Source organism: Nomascus leucogenys, chromosome 16 (assembly GCF_006542625.1).
Source record: "Nomascus leucogenys isolate Asia chromosome 16, Asia_NLE_v1, whole genome shotgun sequence".
NCBI lineage: Eukaryota > Metazoa > Chordata > Mammalia > Primates > Hylobatidae > Nomascus > Nomascus leucogenys.
In genome coordinates, this window is record NC_044396.1 from 26,561,361 (window position 1) to 26,582,012 (window position 20,652).

At 39.6% G+C, this 20,652-nt stretch overlaps 1 protein-coding gene across 4 annotated transcripts in view; it reads left to right on the plus strand.

The window, feature by feature from the left end:
- The window catches only part of PAG1 (phosphoprotein membrane anchor with glycosphingolipid microdomains 1), a 144,341-nt gene that overhangs the window by 38,672 nt on the left and 85,017 nt on the right, over positions 1–20,652 (plus strand). For 2 of the 4 annotated variants that reach the window (XM_030795539.1, XM_030795538.1), the window contains exons 2-3: positions 2,944–3,002; positions 9,740–9,810. The gene's annotated coding sequence lies outside the window, so the exon portion shown is untranslated. Of the gene's footprint in view, positions 1–2,943; positions 3,003–8,339; positions 8,560–9,739; positions 9,811–20,652 lie in introns of those variants that run through there. The other 2 variants (XM_030795540.1, XM_003269486.4) reach the window with 2 other exon arrangements.

Here is a 20,652-nt window from a genome sequence, read left to right on the forward strand (position 1 = left end):
GGCTATGCCTAGGACTCCATGTGGGCCAATCATGATGAAAACAACCACAGGACAAGTTGGCAGTGGAAATGTCCTAAGATGGCACAGAATGAAGTTGATTGCCATGAAAATGTGTTGTGTTGGTCATTCTCAAGGAGTCAGGTGTTCAGTCTACTGCAAGTGAAGGAAAGGCATATCTAGCAATACTTTTTATTTTATGGTGAAGAGTTCTGCTCTTAATAACATTGTCACCATGCACTAAATCATTGCCTCTCCAGGTTTTGAGCAGCTGTGACGCAGAGGGAAAAGCACAGGGTGTTTTGTGCATAGTGGATAAGATAAATGACCTCATGCAGGGCCAAGAATACACCAGGTGTTTTTTACATGCACCCACTCCCTCATCTATGCCCTTTCCAATGGTCCCCATCCTCACTACTGTTTTTCTGCATGATATGAAAGTTAAGATATAAATATGTGAGTATGTGCTTGTGTTGAAGAGATGCCCTCACTCTGTCGCCCAGGCTGGAGTGTAGTAGCTCACTACAGCCTCAAAATCCTGGGCTCAAGCAATCCTCTCACCTCAGCCTCCTAAGTAGCTGGGATTATAGGTGTGAGCCACTATGCTCAAATTATTGTGTTTTAATAAGTCATCATTCATTTTAGACCAGTGATTTTCAACATGGGGATGATTTCGCTCCTAAGGGGATATTTGTTGAAGTCTGGAGACATTTTTGTTTATTACAACTCAGGGCAGGAGATGCTAGCCCCTCAAAACAAAGAATTCTCCAGCCCCAGATGTCAGCAAGGCCAAGGTTGAAAGCCCTGTTTTAGAGCATGTATTTTACATTGGTGTTTATAGTTATTTCCTCATTGGACTCTAAAGGAAGGAGAGGATTGAGAAGGATGTGACTGGCTGAGGACACAGTGGGACAGGAGGTTGGAACAAGTTGGAGGACCCACCTATCAGGTGCCAGGATTCACTGACTCTTTACAAGTACACTACAGTTTCCAGCTTAAAAACAGGTGCTTTATTAGATATACTCACTAGCAAAACCCCAACCCTGCATAACCCAGCTCTCTCCCCACGCCACGTCTTCACCTACACTGGTGAGTGCAGCTGAAGGAGCACACATCTCAGTGGGTCCCTGTGCCGCTAGTCTGTTCACTCTTCTATATTGGTTAGCCTCTAACACAGATAGGCTGGCAGAGGCATGGAGGACTCAGGAGGGCAGTGAGGATGATGAGATGACACTGGACAGGCTGGGCACTGTGATGGGGAGATTGTCACAATGCCAGGGGCTTGGGTTTTGTCACAAGGGCTGTGGAGAACAAGCATGGATGGGGCCCTCCAGAGCCAAACTATCCTGCTCTTTTCTGTACTGTATTCACAACCTGTTCATACTCCTCTTATCCTTTGTCTCTCTCTATATTGTGCTACTTACTTGTAACTTGGGCTCCTGAACTGGGCCTTGTCATCTTTGCCTTTGTGTGCCCCTTGTATATAGCACAGAGGTTTATCAATAAGTGTTTATTAAACAGATTTGGCAGTGTTTTAGACACCACTAGCAGCCTCTCAAAATAATTGTTTCTCCACTTTTGAACAGGTACTATTCCCAAATACTTGTTTCTGATGCAATTGTTTACAGCTTGAAATGCATCCTCCTGGTTTTATAAATGATAGGTTTTCAGACTGGTGGGGAAATTTCCCAGCACCCACAGTGTTGTTGAGCCATAATGCTTAGCAGCCCAGGATGTGGGATTTCCCGGTAAAAGGCCAAGAGAGTTTCCATTGCCTTTCTTCATTGCATGTGGACTCTTGGCAAATGGGTTCTTTACCATTCTACTGCCTCTCTTGGCATGGAACCTTCTCTCGCCTTCTACTGCACTTTTCTCTTGGTACTCATATTCAGGCGGCTCTTAGACCACATGGGTTAAGAGTCTGGGGGTTCATGTCTTGCTGGCCCCTGCGGAGTCTGACATTGGAGCTCATGGAGGAATTACCACCTTGCTTATTGTCAGCTTGACTATTTGGTCTTTCAAATGTTGCTTTGCTTTTCATTTCTTCTAAGAAATATCTCTTTCTTTTCTCTTTTAAACTTTACCAAAAAAGAAAAGAGGGGAGAAGAGGCACCGGTTTTCCCCAGTGGATATTTCTCCTGAGAAAATTCAGTCTCGTTATTATTTAGGTTCATTCTTTAACTACCCATGCTTTTTACTTCCACTTAGCACATTTTCAGATGTCTACTTAGATGCACAGTTCTACAAAAACAGAATTTTCGATTTGAGGTTATATTCCTCAAACTTAAATCGCACTTATTCTTGGAGAAGTGATCTTTATAAGTGATAGTTTTATTTTTAAGCATAAGAAGCCATGTTAACAAAAATACAGCATATTTCAAGACGAAGACATTAAATAATATAGCTAAATATAACAGTTATCACATCTCTATACAGTTTTGTTTCACCTTTTTTTTTTTTTGCTGAAAAGACTTTCATCTTCTTGAGGCATGCAACCAATTTTGTTTTTGCTTAATCCATGTACATTGCACGTGGGCTCTAGGGGTCTGTGTTTGAGGTGTGCAGGTGCGGTGCTGGTGATAACTCCTAGTTACTGTTATCTTTGGTGGGAATGAGTTAGAAGGCGGCAATGATTAAAACGAAGTATGGACATAATTTATTACTACATGCAATTAATGGCATCATTTTTACTTTTCTACATGTATAAAATTAGGGATAACATATAGGTCTGGATATTTTAAGAGCAAGTTTTAGCTTTTGCTTTTTAACATTCTTTTATTATAGTATTAAAGCAGTAAAAGCTAATTAAATAATCCTTTTTCAGTTGCTTACTGTTGGCCAAATCTTAAATAAGTAAATAACAAGATGATCATTTTACTCTTAATTGTCGCAGTTTTAATCCAGTTCAGAATTTTGAAATTGTTTTCTCTTGTTTTTCTTTTCCAGAAAACACGAAGTTTTTCTCCTATTTTGGCAGTTGGCCACAACTTCATTGCTGGGAAAAGGTGATTTCAAAGTATTTATTTACTGGTTTATTCTACATTATTACTTATTCAAGCTGGCTTTTAGTTTAACTTTGCATGCATCAGTTGTTGATTTGGAGACTCTGGGTTAAGTCTGCAGACACACAGCTTCTAAGCTGAAAAACGTCCAGGGAATGAGCTAGTCTGATTTGATTTAACACCTTAGGTCTTCTGCGATAGAAACCAAGACATCAGTGGGTATACTTCCTACAACATGGTGTTTCCCTTTGATTGGTGGTAAGCCCATCCATGGCTGAGCTTTGTAAAGCCTCTGTGAAGTTGGGCTAAATGCCTACTCTCTCTCAATCTCTTTCCTCATCTTTGAGACAGGGATAATAATTGGATAGTCTCATGGGCTTGATAGAAAGATTAATAGGATACACAGTGCTCACTGCCACTACCACCAAAAATGTCTGAGGCTGTGTTTTTGGTTATCATTATTCATGGTATTAATAATCTCATTTTGCGCTGATGATAAAGTTATGTTAATAATTCCTTAATGACCTTGGGTCATCTTCTGTGAACAGACCAAATGCAAAAAAAACATTCAGACTAAAGGAACAGGTTAACACAAAGACATTCTGTATTTTATTTTAGGAATTCGTTTACTACAATGGTTATCAGTTTTTATAATGAATCCTGGACTTCGAAGCACTATGTCCACCCATTTGAAAGGTTTATTTTACAAACCTCAAGTGTTATGGCCTGCCCGACTCATATTCATTTTAAATCATTATCCAATGCCTGTATGGCCTGGAAAGGAATTCATCTGGTCTAAGTTTTCCCAATCTCTTCACCAAAGGAATCTTGTAAAATAGGCCACTGTCTTTTAATTAAATCTTTGCTTCAACTTACTGAGAAATTCCTTCTCTTGCCAGAGTAACCCTTTCCTCTTAGGAGAGCAGGGAGCTATTTCAGGGTTATTTTGGTTCCCCTCTGAGGCCACAGTCTTTCTAAATATAACTGCAGATCCTGGAAATCAGCCTGCCTTTTGTTAGTTAACTTAAGCTAAAGAATCAGTGCATTAAGACCTTTGATTATCTACACTCTAAAAATGCCTTCCTCTGATCTCCTAATATTTGACAAGAATCTCGATTCAGGGATTAGACATTTTCTCTAATGCATTTCCATTTCCACTAGAGCTGCTCGCCTTACACACATTATTATGGCCTGAAATGTAGAGCGTTTTCCAGTTGGGGGTAATTAAGATTTAACTCAAGAATCTATATATTTTAGAATAGGCATCACATGCTTCTATAGTAGAATCACATTCCTCCCAATTTCTGGAAAGCATTGTGTGGTACTTTTTTGTACATGGCTGACTTCTTGAGTTTTGCTCCATCTGACCCTCCTATAGAAGCTAAGCTTGAGGGCAACGTTTGTGTCTCATTTTAGTACCTACAACATCTAATAAATGCCTGGAGCATAGTAACACACAGTGGATGCTCTAATTTCTTTAAATGGATGTATCTCTGACACTGTAATAAAGAAGATAGAATTCATGAAAAGTGATTTATCTCAAGCTGTGCTTTTTTTCTGACTAAATATAAGCATTCTTATCAACAATAATGCTTTGCTTGTTATTTTCGCTACATTAAAGAAGTGCCACCAAAACCAATTTATGTCCCCTTTCCATCTTCTGCTGAGATCAGAACTAACATGGTGGCTACATTCTTTTGTAACTTGTAATTGTGTATCATTTCCACAGTGGAAGTAGATTCAGACAGTATCTGCACCAACTTTAGTGATAATAGTAGCGACTTTATGATGTTTTAATTTGAAATTCAAAATTTAAAATTGCCCCAACCCATTTTCAGGCTTCCAATGTGCCTGTGCCTTGGAAATATATTTCAAACTTCCAGAGTTGTTCTTTCCAGTTATTAGAAACATAAGCAAAGCAGGCTGGGTGCAGTGGCTCATGACTGTAATACCAGCACTCTAGGAGGCTGAGGTGAGCAGATCACTTGAGGCCAGGAGTTCGAGACCAGCCTGGCCAACATGGTGAAACCCCGTCTTTACTAAAAATACAAAAATTAGCCGGGCATGGTGTTGCACACCCATAATCCCAGCTACTTGGGAGGCTGAGGCACGAGAATTGCTTGAGCCCAGGAGGCGGAGGTTTCAGTGAGCTGGGATTGCCCCCCAAAAAAGAGAAACACAAGCAAAGAGAACACAGAATCAGCAACCGTCCAGGGAGATGTGCACTCCTAAGCTGAATTAACAAATAAGTGTGTTTCTTGAGAGGCCAGAGTTAACACAATTAGTGATGAACTGCATCTTTGAGGAGCTAGGGGAAAATAATGGGATTCACTTTTAATTCAAATCAATTCTAAGCAAGAGCCTTGGCTTTCTGGAGTGGCTTTGTAATCAAAGGTTACCGCAGGGCTTGTCAGAACTTTTAACAACTGTCTCCACTGTGAAAATGGTCTTAAGTTGTAAGGTGATTGCAGAGCTGAGGAAATGATGACTCTAGCCAGCTTTTGTCTCGCATTTGATCTTTGGCTCACAAAGACGAGGTTAATTTCAGCATAAGCTGTTAGCTTTATTTTTTAAATCAGTCAATTTTAATAGCAGCCTGCTTATGCCCTGAAAAACATCCAAGAGCAGTAAGAAAGAGTTGGCCTGGAATATAAATAAGTGTTACAGTATAAATCTTAGCTATCTCTAGGCCAGTAGTCAACAAAATACTTTGCAGTCAGTGTAATTAATCTTTCATTTTCTTTTTGCTATCCTTCCTTGTGTTTATTGTGCGTGTGTGTTTTCTGAACTATAAAGCATATACATAGTCACGATAGTCGGAAAATTTAATACTCTCAAGGAAGAAAAAAGTTTCCTTGTGAATCCATTACCCAAAGAGAACCATTGTTAGCATCTTGGCTGATATTTTTCCCTGGGAATTTTTCCCAAGCAAACATACATAATTTTTAAATTCCTTTTGGTTTTGTTTGCTTTTAGAGACAGGGTCTCACTTTGTGGCCCAGGCTGGACATAGCTCACTGTAGCCTCAAACCCCTGAGCTCAAGAGATCCTCCTACCTCAACCTTCCAGGTAGCTAGGAATGCAGGCACGTGCCACCATGCCTGGCAATTTTTTTTATTTTTTGTAGAGATGGGGTCTCACTGTATTGCCCAGGCTGATCTCAAACTCCTGGGCTCAAGCGAGCTTCCCACTTTGGCTTCCCAAAATGCTGGGATTGCAGGCATGAACCACCATGCCCAGCCTCATACTTTTAAACTGCTTATGATGAAAAATTTTATACACACAGGAGAGAATCACTGAGTCCTTACATATTCACAGTCTAGATTCACAGAGTATCAAGATTTTGCCACCATGGCTTCCCCTACCCCTTTTTTCTTTTTCCCTTTCTCTTTCCTCTTTTGAAATATCAACTAAGCTACTTTTAAGAGGAAAAGATGACTCCTGATATTCTGAGGACTATGGAAAGCAAGCGTTTGCCTGCCAATTTCACATATTCTCACTCATCCTTTATTAGGAAGCAAAAAGTATGGTTTTACACTTCATATTGTATTGTACTTTGGGAATAAGCTGCCTTAAAGCTCAAGTCTATTGCATGCTAGATGGGTATTGATTTTTCCTCTTAAATCAATGTTTCCCTAGAGCATAGTTTTATTTATTCATAAAGCTAAGATGATGTCTGACAGGAGTTACAGCAGTGTAAATCTGTGGTGCAGGCACAATAAGAAGAGCTTTTGTAAGACTCAAAAATCCATGTTCTCATGCTAGAGGGTATCCTCATAAGCCTGAAAAAGTGCATCTGCGATGCTTCCAAGTGTAAAAGGAACATTTCAGCATATAGTTAAGTTTTACTCCTCTGTTTTCTATGCTACTTTGCAAATGGACCTAAATACATTGTGACTGAAGCCAAGCCATGATTGTGTCTGATGCACAACGGGTTATTGGAACAGCAGGCTGGATAGAATCAAAGCTTCAGCCACAATCTCTTGTTGACACCAAATGTCAGCTTGCTCCGGAAGGATGTAGTGGCCCTGTTGATCTGTCCCCTGTAATTCTGCTCCCTGGCCCAAAGGATGGGCACTTCTGCCCAAGGGGCAGTTAACATGAGAGTGTTCACTTTGGGATACTTCATTCACTTTGGAATAACCCTATGTACTTGTTGGTGTGTTATAGTACATGTAACAGCTCTATGTGTAGCTAGGCCATGTAAGTCAAGTGTAATCCTAAAAGTGTACTCCTTTTGTTGATATATATATGTCATATGTATATGCTGATATATATACGACATGATATATATGATATATATATCAACATATATATGATATATATATCAACATATATATACACACACACATACACATATATATACATATATATATAAAATAGTCTATTCTGTTTTAAAAGTGTTTATGATATAAAAATTATTGTTAGGCTTTTTTAACTTAAAGAAAATATGCCCTGACTTTTCCCTCAACATTAACTGATTTTTTTCCCTATGGTTGAAAAATGCTTCTAATGACTAGAATGGCACCATTTGGAATTTTAAATACCCAGTTTTTTATTAGCGGTCTGATCTTAGCACAGTAGAACTGGCTGGAGAGTCAGGTGACGTAAAAGCTAGTTTCATTGTCCACTCTTGGCTGCTTTGTGACCTATGGCGAGTTTCTGAACTTCTTTGGGACATTTTGTTTATATTGTTGTTTTTTTCCTAATTTAAATAACAGTGAGTTTGCGAGAAATTGGCAGATACTCACTTCTTGATTTCCATAGACTTCCATACATCAGGACTCTTCCGTTTGAAAGTAACTAGTTGATATTAAAAAAAAAAAAGAAGAAGAAAAGGAAGTGAAAAGAGAAAAAAAAGAATGCAGAAGTGAGGATTATTTCTTCATGAAGAATAAGGTTTGTTCCAGTTTTAAAAGCCTGTGACTTTCTGTGAAAAGATTTCAGATGATTACCTCAGCTACCAGGAGCCACACAGTTTTCTTAGAAATTGTGCCATTGAGGACACCAAGGGGGCCAGGGAGGACACAGCTCCAGTTAGAGGCTGGGGCCTTGAGCGCCTCCCCCCGAGAGCAGCTGGTGCTCTGTCAGGTCTGTGGCTCCCAGGATGCCCAGATCCCTTGACAGAGGTTTGGGAGAAGCCTTGAAGGTCCTGTCTCTTTGGATCTCTGCTGTTTCCTCTCCAATGGTAGCTACACTGGGAGCCTCTTCAGAGGAGGATTCTAGGAATTAGAAGGGAAAGCATATAAATGCCATTCACTACAGTACCTGTTCACTGCTGGTCACAGTTTTTCTCCTTTGCCTCATCAGCCTCAGGCATGGAGATAACTTGGTGGCATTTCAGTGTCTTCGAGTTTTTCCCATTAAGCTCCAAGAGCATTGTTTGCTATTCACTTCATGAATGGATGTCTTGAGAAGATTGTAAGAACTACTTTTGGAGGACCAAGGCTGCGGTCTCTGCTTCAGTGAAAACCCGAGGTTCCTGACATGAAAAGCACACTAGAGGACCTATTTGAAGAAGAGAGAGTTAACTGTATGGAATCTAACCGTTTATGTTAAGGTCTGTGTGTTAGGTTTTCTAATTAGCTTTAGTTAAGTCCTTCAAGGCCTTTTTTTACATTCTTCCAATATAGTCTGCTTTATATTCTTTAATAGTATGTTTTTGCTCTTTTAGCATAAATTAATTATGCACTCCTATAGGAAGCTGATTAGGAAGTCATCCTCCTTGACCCTGTGTTTGGTTCCTTTAGAGCAGGGGTTTTCAGCCTTTGCAGGAACCAGGCCACACAGCAGGAGGTGAGTGGTGGGCCAGCCTCCTGTCAGATCAGTGGTGCCATTAGATTCTCACAGAAGCACGGACTCTATTGTGAACTGCACATGTGAGGGATCTGGGTTGTGCACTCCTTATGATGACCTGAGTGGAACAGTTTCATCCCGAAAACATCCTCACTCCCCCTGTCTGTGGAAAAGTTGTCTTCTGTGAAACCAGTCCCTGGTGCCAGAATGGTTGGGGACCACTGCTTTAGAGGTCCTCTTGGCTCCCCAAGTCAACCCCGGTATGGAAGCTAAAGTAATTTTATCTTGTAAGCTAACCTACCATGTTGACTTCTTATTAACAGTTCCAGGAATGCTCTGAGATTTCCAGTTTATCTTTTGTTCCTTGTGTAAAAGCACATACCTACCATAAATCCTGCCCTTAGAGCAGATCAACCTTGATATACTGGTACTTACTGTAAATCCTGCCCTTAGATCAAATTCCTACTCATTTCCTCTGGAGCATGTGTACCTCTTCCCTGGGTATATAATCCTTGGGTCTGGGGGTCTAATGACGAGGAGATCTACTTGTCTTGTGGCTACCCAAGACCATGCTGCTGTCCACAAGTTCCCCAATAAAATCACCCTGTAACGACAAGATGGACTTGTCTGCCTCCTTCTTTGGTTTCTTGACTCCTTCTGTGTTTGGGGGTCGCTTTGCATATATGACCTTTTCACGAAACACCTGGTCATTAATGGAGTGATACTTTCACAGCCAGATACCTGTCACATCCAAATTACTAACATAAGGTGATTTTGAATGCTGGAGTTCTAGGATCAACCACATGTTCTAGTACTTAAAAAAAAAAAAAAAAAAAAAAAAAAACTTTTTAAAATTTTTTTTAGAGACTCCCACTCCATCTTATGAAAGCTCCATCCTCACCAGTGGAGAAAGAATTTCCCTGTTGGGTCTTTGTGTCTTGCAGGTGGCCAGAGATACTCACCGAGGCCTCTCCTGTTCAGTCGCAGAGAGCTCCAGACCAGTCTCTTGAGCAAGGTTTAATGAAGCTGTGGCTGCCTTCCATGTTCCTTTTTCATGTCATGAAAAAAGATATTTCTTTTGTGGGCCTGCCACTTTAGGAATAAAAACCCTCCCCCAACTCCATAGTGCCAATATTGCCCTAAGAAGGAAGCACCTGGCTCTCATGGCCTTATCTGAGCCTCGAATAGAAGAGACCACACAGGCTGGAACGGCCCTGCCCAGGCCCACCGGGAGAGATGACTCAGTTCCAAATAGGGTTTTCATTTTAGATATTTAAATTCCAAGTTTCGTTATTCACGACTAAGAAAAGGGGCAGCTCTGCACTATTCCTCCACTTACGTATTTCCTTCCTTTCACTTTTTTCATCATCTTCCCTTTCTTCCTTTATTTAGTGGATTTTTAAAATAAATAAAATGCTATGTGGCATAGCACTTTGCCAAGCAGGAAACTCTCATAATTTCATAATATTTTCTAAAATAGATTTTAGACCAGCCATAGTGAAATTTAATTATGGTGCTAATGTGCTTCTGAAGATTCCTGATAAAAGACTTGTGCCCTTAATCCCATCAACTCAAGAGGCCGAGGTGGGAGGATCACCTGAGTCCTGGAGTTTGAGGCTGCAGTGAACTATGTACTCCAGCCTGGGCAAAGAAACCCCATCTCTTAAAAAAAAAAAAAAAAAAAAAAAAAAGATTTTTGTTGAAAGAATAAAGTTAACCCTGTCTATGGTGGCTTTAACTATGACAAATCAGCCAGCAGTAAATTAAATAAATAAATTTTTTTCTAATGTTTCTTATAAGGGAAGAACCAAAAGATTGAGATTTATGTGAAAAATGAAAAATATCTGATAATGGGATAACTGGAAAACAGAAAATTAGAAATGGGTTTGCGATTTCATTCATGCGATCCTTTGCCATTACCCATCTGATGCCCCATGGCCAAAGGCATGCTGCCAATATGAATGTTTACATGTATTTTTTATAGCTGAATATATATAGTTTATGAAATGTATATATACCATTAAGATGTTGTTAGACAAGTATTAGGCCAAACAGGTTATGTTTACAGAAAACAAGTGTAAATGCAAGGAATTTAGTGTGTTCCTAAACTTCTGCTAACAAAAGAACTCCCATTTACTTTAACAGAGTTAAGTTTGCCTCCTGAGTATATGAGAATGTGGCATAGACCACAGATAGCACCTAAGAATTGATGTCAACTGGTGACTATCGCGATGAGCGTGGGTACTTTTATAGATAACTGAGGTGTTGTTAGCTGAAGTGTCGAGAGTGGCTGGATTGTAATTATTGTTGACTCATTTTAAATTGCTTTGTTTTATAATCTGTTAATATAATAAATATGGTAATATTTGAAAATATGCCTCAAAGACACCAGAAATGATGAAAACAACTGAATTACAAGACTAAACTGCTCCCTCCCATTTGCTGTCTATCATCATTTTCCCATGAAAGATGGCTTTTATAGGTTGAAAGCATAGAGGATGGCTCCTTCTTTTTTTTTTTTTTTTTTTTTTTTTTGAGACGGAGTCTCGCTCTGTCGCCCAGGCGGGAGTGCAGTGGCGCAATCTCGGCTCACTGCAAGCTCCACCTCCTGGGTTCACACCATTCTCCTGCCTCAGCCTCTCCGAGTAGCTGGGACTACAGGCGCCCGCCACCACGCCCGGCTAATTTTTTGTATTTTTTTAGTAGAGACGGAGTTTCACCGTGGTCTCGATCTCCTGACCTCGTGATCTGCCCGCCTCGGCCTCCCAAAGTGCTGGGATTACAAGCGTGAGCCACCACGCCCAGCCGAGGATGGCTCCTTCTTGTCATTCAGATCTCCGCCTAAGGGCTACCTTCTCAGAGAGGACTTCCCCAAGCATCCATGGCTCAGGAAACCCCACAAGACACACTCACCTTTCCTTTTTTACCTTTTAAATGTTCCCTATCTGATACTTTGATGTTAGTCTTTTGTCAGTCTTCACCTACAAGGTGCTAAGACCCCATCTGTTTTGTTCACCCCGTGTCCTGAGGGCCTGGAGCTGTACCTGGCATTGAGTAGGCATTCTTTAGATGTTCCATATGCGGGCTTTCTCCTTTGGACCTACCCCTGTGCCTGACCTTGAGAGCATTTCGTCATCATTGCCTAGAATTAGGCCCTTGTTTTGGAATCTGTGGTACTGTATTCTCTGAATTTCCATCATTAATCAGCCTTTACTCCCTGGTTGCAGCATCTGATTAATATGATGATAACACAACTACTGTATGTCAACATGATAAGCATTTGTGGCAAGTGAGTCCTATCAAATTTTCCAGCCACAAGAGAGCTTAAGAAAGGTTTTGAGAGAGAAACGTATAGACATTTAAGTCTTTCCTATGCTGGTGTTAACCCTCAAGATCAATTGGCCAGAATGTTCTGCTCTGATGGTAGACCTGAGTAATAGTGTGTTGTAGCTTCCTTTTTTGGTACTGTTATTTAATTTACCCCCGTGAGTAATGCAGTAAGAAGGAAGGCTTTAAGAACACTTCACTTCTCATCCCCCCACTTCCAGCCCAGTAGCCTGAGTCTAATCTTGTTATGTCTGGGAATAGAGTTACTAGATTTTCTGCTAATGGCTGTATTTTACATGATAATGAATCCAGTCTTTTCTACAAAGTCTACTTCATTTATGCAAAACAGATATAATTTGGAATGTGTATGAATGAAGCTATTCTTTCAAGGGAGCAGAGAGGCTGCTGTAGAGCCTGTTAAATACAATTTTATGGGCCCTCATGTCAGGTTAACACAAGCAAATGTTGGTTCTGTGGTCATCAAAGGTAATGCTTATTGGATAGTTTCAGGTAAAACAAAAAACTGCTTTTGAATCTCTCAGGGCCTTTGCTACTTACTCCCTAATTTAAGCTCAACTTGTTTTCAACCATCTTTCACACTTTGAAGTAGTGACCTCTTATACATTTGTGGCCTCAATGTATTAGTGAGACTCCTGCTCATTGATTTTCAATAATATAGAGAAGGTATTCCAAACTGGTTTTGGCTATTAACAGAGCAAAGGCAGTAAATTAAATTAGCAGGGGGATATGTCAAAAGCCTTTTGTACATGCCATAAAGTCTCCAAAATCTAATCCCTGAGAGAAATTTATTTTGTTCTGGAAAGAATAGCTTTCTTCTATTCTAAAATACCTTTCATTTATTAAGAGAATGGATTATTGCCTGTGAATGGAATAGCAGGAATTCTCAATCCTTTAATTTTGCCATCAACTTGCTGTGGTTTATCTCAAAGAAAATAATCAACCTATAAGAAAAACATCCATGGCTGCTCTGCTGTTTGACTTTCAGGTAGAGTTAATTATATAGATTAATTTAAAAGTTAGGTATACTAATTAATAGTTACACATTTCAGAAGTCCTTAGCTCAGGGTATTTATTGATTTTTGTCTCTTTTGAGTTTTATAAAAAAGCTAGATGCCTGAAAACACTGAATTGTTTTACAATGCTAAGTTAAGAATGAGTAACCCTGCCTTCTTACTAATGGACAAAATTTTGATTTTTTGATCTAACGCCAGTGGTCTAGTGCAGAAACACAAATATTTACCTGCTTAATTTGGATGGATAATCAGATTTTTTAATTTTTTTCAGAGGCAGGGGGTTAAAAAAATATTTAGGCTTTTTTTTTTTTTTTTTAGATGGAATCTCACTCTTTTTGCCCAGGCTGGAGTGCAGTAGTGCAATCTCGGCTCACTGCAACCTCCACCTCCTGGGTTCAAGCGATCTTCCTACCTCAGCACCCCACAAGTAGCTGGGATTACAGGTGTGCACTCCCCCACCCAGCTAATTTTTGCATTTTAGTAGAGATGAGGTTTCACCATGTTGGCCAGGCTCGTCTTGAACTACTGACCTTAAGTAATTGGCCTCCCAAAGTGCTGGGATTACAGGCATGAGCCGCAACACCCAGCCCCAAAATACTTAAGCTTTTAAAGCAAGATAAATGTGCTTTAGGGAGACCTTTTTGCAGAGGCTGATTTAGCTATGGGGAGATAATAGACTCCTTCAAGAAGCTAATGAATATTCTAGACTGTCTGAAGAAAGACACATGCACAGAAAATTTGACATAATTGCAGGTAGTTTACAGACCCTCTGAAAGTTGGCCAAGATCCTGTTGGCACCTACCTATAGGACTCCAGGCAAACAAACCCTGACTTACTTCTTCCAAGCAGGAGGTATGTTTAATTTTGTGCTGTAAATACTGGTCTTTCAATTTCTGGTAGTAACATAGCACCTCAGGCATATTTGAATTTTATAAAATGCTGTAATATTTTTATCTAAACAGAAGCAACATTTACAGTTGGCCCTCTGTATCTCTGGGTTCCACATCCATGGATTCAACCAACCTCTAATTCAAAATATTCAAAGAAAAAACAAAAAGAATGCTTGCCTCTGTACTGAATGTGTACAAACTTTATTTCTTGTTATTCCCTAAACAATGCAGTATATCAACTACTTACATAGCATTTACATTGTATTAAGTATTATAAGTAATCTGGACATGTTTTAAAGTACATGGGAGGATGTGTATAGCTTATATGCAAATACTATGCCTATATATATATACTTAAGTGTCTGGGGATTTTGGTATCTGAGGGGGGCTCTAGAACCAGTCCCCCAGATACCAAGGGACAACTGTATTTAATCCTTTTTCAATGAAGTATATATTTAAGATGCTGACAATTATTAAAGAAATAGTTATATAGAACACTTACTGAGTTAAGAAGATCCATTTTTTTTCTGAGACAGGATCTTGCTCTGTTGCCCAGGTTGGAGTGCAATGGTATAATCATACCTTGGTGCAGCCTCCAACTCCTAGGCTCAAACAACCCTCCTGCCTTAGCCTCCCCAAGTAGCTGGGACTACAGGTGCACACCACAATGCCTGGCTACTTTTTTATCTTTCGTAAAGACAGGGTCTTTCTATGTTGCTCAGGCTGGTCACAAACTCCCGGCCTCAAGTGATCCTTTCACTTTGGCCTCCCAAAGCATTGTGATTACAGGCATGAGCCACCAGGCCTGGCCTGAATTTCTAACACCAACTTTAAAAGGTCTTGCTCTGGTGCCCAGGTTGGAGTGTAATGGTGTAATCATACCTCAGTGCAGCCTCCAACTCCTAGGCTCAAGCAATCCTCCTGCCTTAGCCTCCTACAGGCACATACCACCAGCTTTAAAAGGACCCCCAAATCAATTCCATTGTTAATTTTCAGTCTGTCTTTCCCCTAAGTGGGGATATTAAGAAAGAAAATAGTATCAGCTTTTATTGCCACTTGCCTGGCATTTTTTTGTTTGTTTTTCCCAAGTATTCCTAGTAAATTTTGCTTTATTCTCCTTTATGTACACACATTGAAACCTGCAGAAGGATGGTTTCTTTTCTTTGTGCTGCTGTTGTTCGAAACTGCTATAAGAATCTACAGGTCCCTTTTTGGGTCTGTGGTAGATTATGGTTTAACACTCATTTAATCTTAGCAGGAACTAAGATTAGGATTGGGGAAAAATGAACAAAGAAATCTCTCACCAAAGAATTCCTATATATGCACTAAGGTCCAGCTCAAATCTCCCCTCCTCTGCAAAAAGTTCCCTAATCCCTTCCATGTCACTTCTCTTGGCAAGTTTTTGATACCTCCCTTAAGGCAGTATTTACTGTTATCAGTAAATACTCCCTTCTGCTAGAGAAAGAGTTTAACTAATGGGACTGGAGTTATTTTTGCTTTTGTTATTGATATGTAAAACAATGGCTACCAAAGGATTTATATATATGGTAGGAAGAAGTACAAGAAAAGTCATTAACTTGAAAAAGGGATTTACATTATAAGTAAAAGACTGGACTTTGATATTGTAGTACATTTTACCAGTGATACTATTTTTCCAAACATTTCTGAAAATTTTAATAATCACATGAAACATAGTTTTTTTTTATTATACTTTAAGTTCTAGGGTACATGTGCACAACGTGCAGGTTTGTTACATATGTATACATGTGCCATGTTGGTGTGCTGCACCCATTAACTTGTCATTTGCATTAGGTATATCTCCTAATGCTATCCCTCCCCCCTCCCCCCACCCCATGACAGGCCACTGTGTGTGATGTTCCCCTTCCTGTGTCCAAGTGTTCTCATTGTTCAATTCCCACCTATGAGTGAGAACATGTGGTGTTTGGTTTTTTGTCCTTGCGGTAGTTTGCTGTGAATGATGGTTTTCAGCTTCATCCATGTCCCTACAAAGGACATGAACCCATCCTTTTTTATGGCTGCATAGTATTCCATGGTGTATATGTGCCACATTTTCTTAATCCAGTCTATCATTGATGGACATTTGGGTTGGTTCCAAGTCTTTGCTATTGTGAATAGTGCCACAATGAACATATGTGTGCATGTGTCCTTATAGCAGCATGATTTATAATCCTTTGGGTATATGCCCAGTAATGGGATGGCTGGGTCAAATGGTATTTCTAGTTCTAGACCCTTGAGGAATCGCCACACTGTCTTCCACACTGGTTGAACTAGTTTACAGTCCCACTGTAACTACAGTGTAAAAGTGTTCCTATTTCTCCACATCCTCTCCAGCACCTGTTGTTTCCTGACTTTTTAATGATCACCATTCTAACTGGTGTGAGATGGTATCTCATTGTGGTTTTGATTTGCATTTCTCTGATGGCCAGTGATGATGAGCACTTTTTCATGTGTCTGTTGGCTGCATAAATGTCTTCTTTTGAGAAGTGTCTGTTTATATCCTTTGCCCACTTTTTGATGAGGTTGTTTGTTTTTTCTTGTAAATTTGTTTCAGTTCTTTGTAGATGCTGGTTGTTAGCCCTTTTTCAGATGAGTAGACTGCAAATATTTTTCCCATTCTGTAGGTTGCCTGTTCACTCTGATGGTAGTTTCTTTTGCTGTGAAGAAGCTCTTTAGTTTAATTAGATCCCATTTGTCAATTTTGGCTTTTGTTACCATTGCTTTTGGTGTTTTAGACATGAAGTCCTTGCCCATGCCTATGTCCTGAATGGTATTGCCTAGGTTTTCTTCTAGGGTTTTTATGGTTTTAGGTCTAACATTTAAGTCTTTAATCCATCTTGAATTAATTTTTGTATAAGGTGTAAGGAAGAGATCCAGTTTCAGCTTTCTACATATGGCTAGCCAGTTTTCCCAACACCATTTATTAAATAGGGAATCCTTTCCCCATTTCTTGTTTTTGTCAGGTTTGTCAAAGATCAGATGGTTGTAGATGTGTGGTATTATTTCTGAGAGCTCTGTTCTGTTCCATTGGTCTATATCTCTGTTTTGGTACCAGTACCATGCTGTTTTGGTTACTGTAGCCTTGTAGTATAGTTGAAGTCAGGTAGCTTGATGCCTCCAGCTTTGTTCTTTTGGCTTAGGATTGTCTTGGCAATGTGGGCTCTTTTTTGGTTCTGTATGAACTTTAAAGTAGTTTTTTCCAATTCTGTGAAGAAAGCCCTTTGAGAAAATTCAACAGCCCTTCATGCTAAAAACTCTCAATAAATTAGGTATTGATGGGACATATCTCAAAATAATAAGAGATATTTATGACAAACCCACAGCCAACATCATACTGAATGGGCAAAAACTGGAAGCATTCCCTTTGAAAACTGGCAGAAGACAGGGATGCCCTCTCTCACCACTCCTATTCAACACAGTGTTGGAAGTTCTGGCCAGGACAATCAGGCAGGAGAAAGAAATAAAGGGTATTCAATTAGGAAAAGAGGAAGTCAAATTGTCCCTGTTTGCAGATGACATGATTGTATATTTAGAAAACCCCATCGTCTCAGCCCCAGATCTCCTTAAGCTGATAAGCAACTTCAGCACAGTCTCAGGATACAAAATCAGTGTGCCAGAAATCACAAGCATTCTTATACACCAATAACAGACAAACAGAGAGCCAAATCATGAGTGAACTCCCATTCACAATTGCTTCAAAGAGAATAAAATACCTAGGAATCCACCTTACAAGGGATGTGAAGGACCTCTTCAAGGAGAACTACAAACCACTGCTCAACAAAATAAAAGAGGACACAAACAAATGGAAGAACATTCCATGCTCATGGACAGGAAGAATCAATATCATGAGAATGGCCATACTGCCCAAGGTAACTTATAGATTCAGTGCCATCCCCATCAAGCTACCAATGACTTTCTTCCCAGAAACATACTCAGTTATTAAATGCATTTAACTATCAGTTATTGCTAAGATGGAATTAAAGTCAGTTCTTAATTTTTCAAAAAAAAAATGAACCCCAGGATGAATTCATTCATTTCATTCATTTACCAAACTGAATTCTTCAAATGTTTATTTTATACCCTGAAATCAGTTCCTCTTCCTGAATTTCCTATCCCAGTTAATGGCACTGCTGTGTGGGCAACATAGTGAGACCATGTCTCTACAAAAAAAATTAAAAATTAGCCAGGCATGGTGGCACATTCCTGTAGTCCCAGCTATTTGGGAGACTGAGGCGGGAGGATCGCTTGAGCCCAAGAGTTGTAGGCTGCAGTGAGCTATCATTGCACTGCCTCACTCCAGAGCAAGACCCTGTGTCAACAACAACAACAACAAAAATTAATTCAGTGATGAGTTAGTGTCTTGGACAGGACTGACCTTGGCTTAGTCATTGTATCCTGAAACTATTGATGTGCCTCAAGGTTATAATAATAATAATGGCCACATTGGGTTCTTTCTACACACCGAGGGCAGTGATCAAAGGTTCCCCCTTCTCCCATCCAGTCTTCATCATGAGCTTTTGAAATGTAGGTATGATTGCGAGTGGGGGTATAGGGCTGTCTCCTTGGGCTGGAATCAGACGTCTTTCACTACTTACCAGCTGTGTCACTTAGACATGTTTTCCGGCCCCCTATGCCTTAGTATACTCATCTATAAAACAGATAATAGTATCTCATTCTGAGGATTGATAGAAATATTAATATACTTTTTTTCATTTTTGAGACAAAGTCTCACTCTGTTGCCAAGGCTGGAGTGCAGTGGCACATCTCGGCTCACTGCAAGCTCCGCCTCCCAGGTTCACGCCACTCTCCTGCCTCAGCCTCCTGAGTAGCTGGGACTACAGGCGCCCGCCACCACGCCCGGCTAATTTTTTTTATATTTTTAGTAGAGGGGGGTTTCACCATGTTAGCCAGGATGGTCTCGAGCTCCTGACCTCATGATCTGCCCACCTCGGCCTCCCACAGTGCTGGGATTACAGGGAAATATTAATATGCTCTTGAACCTGTGCCTCGTGTTAGCTGTTAGAGTCATTATCCTTATTTTGCAGTCAAGGCATCTGAGCCTCAGAGGTTAAATAACTTGCCCCATTTCTCACACAGTCAGTATGAATCAGAGCCAGGGTTTTGGAACCATCTGTCTGACTGCAAGGCCTTGTATGTGGGATATATCCTTATTGAACTGAATGGAAATTCACAATTACATGTTTTCAAATTTCATAGCATAGAAATTTGCCTTATGTACATATGTTCTTCCTGGGTGATCTTATCCATTCCAAGGGCTTCATTTGCCATCTAATTTAGGGTTGGCAAACTATGACCTGCAAGCTGAATACATTCTGGCACCTATTTTTGTAAATAAAGTTTTACTGGAACACAGGCACACTCATCCTTTAACTACTTTTGATGGCTGCTTTTGTGCAACAATGTCAGAGTTGAGTAGTTGTGAGAGATCCTTACTCTCTGGCCCTTTGCAGAAAGCATTCGCATACCCTGATCTTGCTCACTACTTTCAACCTTTCTCATAAGATCTCGATTCCTAAATTTAGCCACCCACCAAATTTCTTCATGCCCCATATCTACCTTAAAATCAACATTTTCCAACCTGATTTCTTCAAATGTCCATTTCACACCCTGAAATCAGTTCCTCTTCCTGAATTTCCTATCCCAGTTAATGACACCACCATATGCCCAAGGTGTATCTCCCCTTTTTATTGCTCATGCCTGATCTCTTCAAAAGGCCCGTTCATTGATTATCCTAAATACATACACTTTTTGAAGACAGTAACCTAGGCTTTTAAGTAACCAATGCTGATCATTCTAGTATTCTCAGTCCCCATGTGCGATTAGACCAGAAATTCCTTTGACAGTCCGTCAGACGTTGCTTTAAGGTATATTCAATGAGAAATAACTATGGTCTGTCTCCGTCAAGTAAGTCATGGAAATATGAATCCATTTCTCAACTTTAGATACTATTTCACAACTAAGAATTAAAGAATGCTAGAAAGCCAGAATATTGTAAAATTTGTAGTCATTACTCAAATATATGGAAAAGAACACAGGTATATGATTTATTGAGTTGTCACTTCAAAGTTATTCATCATAATGTTTTAAAATTAAATCTCTATACTTTATTCAGGGCCTCATTGGCTGGCAGGGTAAGAAGTTAAAGCTCTAACATCAGATTATCATTTTTTCTTGTTCATCCAAATAATATATTCAGATAATACATTCATGTTCATTCTCATCAATATCACTTGAATGTTATTCCAAAGCTCATGATATTATTAACTCTGCATTCTCTTTTATGAATTTACAATTATAATTATGCTATAATAACTGATGAAGAGCACAGAAGAGCATAGTAAAAATAAATAAACTTTGAAATGCGAAAGGATTAGTGGGGATAATAAATATCCACTCATTGTCTTAGCATCTTTGATCTTGGCATTTGTTCTATCCAGCAAATATTTTCATAGTACTCTAATTTCAGTTTCTTTATCTGAAAAATTATGCAGGAGCAGCCTTTGTTTTCCAGGAACAACAGAGATGTTTATAGCATTTAAGTCAAAAGCAGAGGTAATAAATTAATTC